The sequence below is a fragment of the Babylonia areolata genome, chromosome 29 (genome assembly GCF_041734735.1).
Source record: "Babylonia areolata isolate BAREFJ2019XMU chromosome 29, ASM4173473v1, whole genome shotgun sequence".
NCBI lineage: Eukaryota > Metazoa > Mollusca > Gastropoda > Neogastropoda > Buccinidae > Babylonia > Babylonia areolata.
The window spans coordinates 39564148-39569147 of record NC_134904.1 but is presented as its reverse complement, the minus strand read 5'-3'; positions in this window follow the sequence as shown (position 1 = coordinate 39569147).

The window sequence follows — 5000 nt, the reverse complement described above, 5'->3', positions numbered from 1 at the left end:
GTGGGTGGGTGAAAGGATGTCTGAGAGGAGGGAGGTGGGAATGGTTAGGGTGGGTGTGGGGGTGGGGGTGGGGGTGGCGGGGGTGGGGGTGGCGGGGGTGGGGGTGTTGGGGTGGGGGGTGAGGATGAGAAGAAAGAGTTGAGAGTTTAGAGAGGATGTAATGCATATGTATTTGTATTGTATTTGTGTTTCTCTTTATTATTTTGTTGTTGTTGTCACAACAGATTTCTCTGTGTGAAATTCGGGCTGCTCTCCCCAGGGAGAGCGTGTCTCTAGATTGAAAGCGCCACCCCCCCCCCTTTTTTGGGGGGGAGGGGGGGTGGGGGGGGGCGAGGGGGGTAATTTTTCCTGCGTACAGTTTTATTTGTTTTTCCTATCGAAGTGGATTTTTCTGTAGAATTTTGCCAGGGACATCCCTTTTCTTGCCGTGGGTTCTCTTACGTGCGCTAAGTGCATGCTGTACACGGGACCTCGGTTTATCGTCTCATCCGAACGACTAGCGTCCAGATCACCACTCAAGGTCTAGTGGATTTGAAGATTAAGGTGATGAGGGGGGGATGGAGGGTGGGTGAAGGGGGTGGGGGGGGGAGTTGACAACGGGAAAAAAACCCAACAACCTAGTAACTGTTCAACAGTCCTGTTTTAGTAAAGCTGGTTCTTTTGATTAACATCGAACCCCTTGACCAGCCCAACCCCCTCCTCCCCCCTCCCCTCTCTACACCTTCGGGAAACTGTCAAGCCATACAGACTCTTCCTTTCTCAGTCCTTCTTCAATGATTTTTTTCTTCATATATTTTTCTCCCTTTATTTTTCTAAATAGATACTTTGATTTTTTTTCCTCCAAATAGTCCTGGATGTATTCTGTTCATGCACGTATGTTCTATTCATATCTTTTCCTAGATAGATACTTTAATTCTTGAATAGGTCTTGATGTGTTTCATTTATGTACTTATTTTTCTTTTCCTTGATACTTCAGATTTTTGAGTAGACCTAGATGTATACTGTTTTATGTACAGATTTTTTTTCTTTAAAATAGATCCTTTTAACACTCTAAATTGATACATTTCTTCTGTTGTTCCATTTTTGACTCACTTGTGTAAACAAAGTGAGTCTATGTTTTAACCCGGTGTTCGGTTGTCTGTGTGTGTGTGTGAGTGTGTGTGTGTGTGTGTGTGAGTCTGTGTGTCCGTGGTAAACTTTAACATTGACATTTTCTCTGCAAATACTTTGTCAGTTGACACCAAATTTGGCATAAAAATAGGAAAAATTCAGTTCTTTCCAGTCATCTTGTTTGAAACAATATTGCACCTCTGGGATGGGCACAAAAAAATAAATAATGAAGCCTAATTTTATGCAAACTGCATTTACTGTTATATTTATATTTTTTGTATTCTCTAAACTTGGCACTTTGATCTGATATTCTGACCCAACAACAAGAGCAGTCATTATTATAATTTTTTGTTCAAACAGGAACTTCTTTTGCTATGCATGGAAGTTTTATTTATTTTGCAAACGTTTTGGTGCAGAGGTAAAAAAGGGAAATTACACTGTAATTATGCTAGGGGACGTAATTTGCTTTACACTGATCTTTCTCACCTTAAACATTACATTTTTGAAATTATACTCAATACATAAAAAGCTTGTGTGTTTTACTCTCAGTCACAAGTGAGTCTTGAAGGCCTTGCCTCTCTTGTCTGTTATATTGTTACCGTTGTCGCTTTGATCATCTTGTCTGTGGTGGCGTTGTTGCTGTTGTTGTCATCGTCATCACACATATATTACGTGTGTTGTTGTTGTTGTTCTTTTCAGTGCTGCATTATTGTTCTTGTTGTCTTCTATTTTCTAAAACTGCTGACCCCAAATCAACTGCTCGTTGCGGGTGAACTGCGCTTGATAAGACATGATAAGGCAAGGCAAACCAAGGCAGGGCAGGGCAGGGCAAGGCAAGGCAAGGCAAGGCAAGGCAAGGCAGGGCAGGGCAGGGCAGGGCAAGGCAAGGCAGGGCAGGGCAAGGCAGGGCAGGGCAAGGCAAGGCAAGGCAGGGCAGGGCAGGGCGATACGAGACAAGACAAGACAATACGAGACTGTTTATTTCAGGAAACCACGTGGAAGTACACCAAATGTTACGTATTTCATGTAACAAATGCAAAATTGAAACACTGAAACACATTTGGCTTTGTGCTCACGATCAGTTACAATGGTCATACCGACTCGGCTGAGTGTTACATTTCGATGACAAGTAAACGGCCTTTGTATTAGAAAAAAAAAGAAAGAAAAAAAGGCATTGCTCATTATTAACACGTCGGCATAGGAAGTGAGAGAATCGGAATGCGTTGGTTCGAATAACGGCTCAGTCACCAATATTTTCTCCCCCTCCACTAGACCTTGAGTGGTGGTCCGTATGCAGCACGCACTTAGCGCACGTAAAAGAACCCACGGCAACAAAGGGGTTGTCCCTGGCAAAATTCAGCAGAAATATCCACTTTGATAGGAAGAAGGGGGGAGGGGGGGGGGGGGAGCCTGTAGTGTAGTGACGCGCTCTCCCTGGGGAGAGCAGCCCGAATTTCACACAGAGAAATCTGTTGTAACAAAAATCCTAAATGTTAATCAGACGAATTCACATTAAGAATTTGTAACAAGGTCGATTCAGAGAGATGCGCTATTCTTTGTCGAAAGGATAAAAAATGGAAGGAAAATGATCAAACTGGTTAACAAACGTTCGTTTTTCTACTCATGAACATTGAATAGAACGAAGTCGAATATTCGAAGTACATGTAGTCGATTACCTTGATTCACACGCACAATAACACGCACGCACATACAGACACAGACACACACACACACACACACACACACACACATCATTGAATGAGTCTCAACATACATCGTCTCACACAACGAACAGAACAGCTAGCTATGTACAACAGCAAAACACATTTTCGCTGCCCCCCCCCCCCACCCCCCCTCACCCTCCCCACCCCCGACCCCCAAACAAAAAAGAAAAGAAAGAAAAAAGAATAGTCTGCGAGTTGTAACGTCGTCATGAATGAGCCACAGACTATCAGTATCAGGATACTGAACCAACCCGAGATGGAAGGAGAAAAAAAAAAGAAAAAAAAAAGAGAAAAAGACCAGATAAAGAGAGAAGAAAATGGTCTAAATAATATTTCTCCTCCTCCTAAACGTCTTCTTTGTTCAGGGCCAAACATACCACCCACACAAGCTAAGTGGGGGAGATTTGTCAGCCGTCAGTGGCCGTGAGGCAAAAGGTGATAAGTGAAGTTTTTAGTTTTACGTAAACAACTTAGACTCATGAGAGGGTTAAGTGAGATTTATATGCCTGGTTGGTTGGTCGGGCCGGGCGTGGTGTGTAGTGTGTGTGTGTGTGTGTGTGTGTGTGTGTGTGGTGTGTGTGGAGAGAGAGAGAGAGAGAGGGAGAGGGAGGGAGAGAGAGATATGTATTTTCAACGTCAAGGCCTAGGTGTGTGTGTGTGTGTTGTGTGTTTGCGCGCGCGTGTGTGTACGTGTGCGTGTGCGTGCGTGCATGCGCGCGCGTGTGTGTAGTGTGTTTGCGCGCGCGCGTGTGTACGTGTGCGTGTGCGTGCGTGCGTGCGTGCGCGTGCGCGCGCGCGCGTGTGTGTATGTGTGTGTGTGTGTGTGAGAGAGAGAGAGATACATTTTCAACATCAGGCCCAGGGGTGTGTGTGTGTGTGTGTGTGTGTGTGTGTGCTTTTTCAAGAAATTGGAACTGATGCTTTCCTGTTTGTAGTGGCATGTGCATGCACGCGGGCAGTCGTGCAAACTGCGCTCGCTTGTGGTGTGCGAAGGCACACGCAGAAGCACAAAATTACTGGTGTGTGTGTGTGTGTGTGTGTGTGTGTGTGTGTGTGTGTGTTGTGACTTGTGAGAGTGAAAGCAAAGCCCGAATTTCACACAGAGAACCTGTTGTGACTGAAAAAGCAATTCAACACAGCACGGCACGGCACAGCACAGCACAGCACGGCACAGCACAGCACAGCACGGCACAGCACAGCACAGCACAGCACAGCACAGCAGGGTACAACACAGCACAGCACGGCACAGCACAGCACGGCACAGCACGGCACAGCACGGCACAGCACAGCACAGCACAGCACGGCACAGCACAACACAGCACAGCACGGCACAGCACAACACAGCACAGCACTAACAGCTAACCACTTCGCCACGGCGGCTGGTCAGTCCAGTCTTTTACTGAAACAAAAATCACAACCAGTCTACATTTATCACCCCACCAGCCATTGTGAGGAAGCAAAGCGGTCCAGAGCTCTCACCCCCACACTATCAACAATTCCTGTATCTCTCTCTACCCTGCCCCATTTTCACTGCCGCACTACCCATTTCCTCATTACCTCATTTTACACCCCCCCCTCCCTGTCTCTGTCTGTCTGTATGTCTGTCTCTCTCTGTACACACACACACACACACACACACACACACACACACACACACACACACACACACACACACATATATATATATATATATATATGCAAAGAGAGAGAGATGAATGGATAGTCTATTCATATAAGGCCATTGCCCCTCATGAATTGTGTACACGGTGAGAGAGAGAGAGAGAGAGAGAGAGAGAGAGAGAGAGAGAGAGAGAGAGACAGAGAGAGAGAGAGAGAGAGAGAGAGAGAGAGAGAGTTGCAAGCTTTCTTGTATACGAAGGCGATGAATCAGGAGAACATCAAATAATAATAAGAGTATGAGCAGACCATGTTCAAATACTCATTTTCTATGTTCCCCATTTTTACTGCCTAATCGCTGTCTCACCCCCACCTCCCTCTCCCGCTCCCCTTAACCAGACTCTCCCTCCTCCCCCCCCCCCCCCCCCCCCGCCCCCCCCTCCTCCCCCCCCCCGCCCACCTCTCATACACTCCCGCCATAATTTTCGGAATCCACATATTATAGTTTCATCAACGTGCTTTCGAATCATGAAGTTGATAAATCTCACT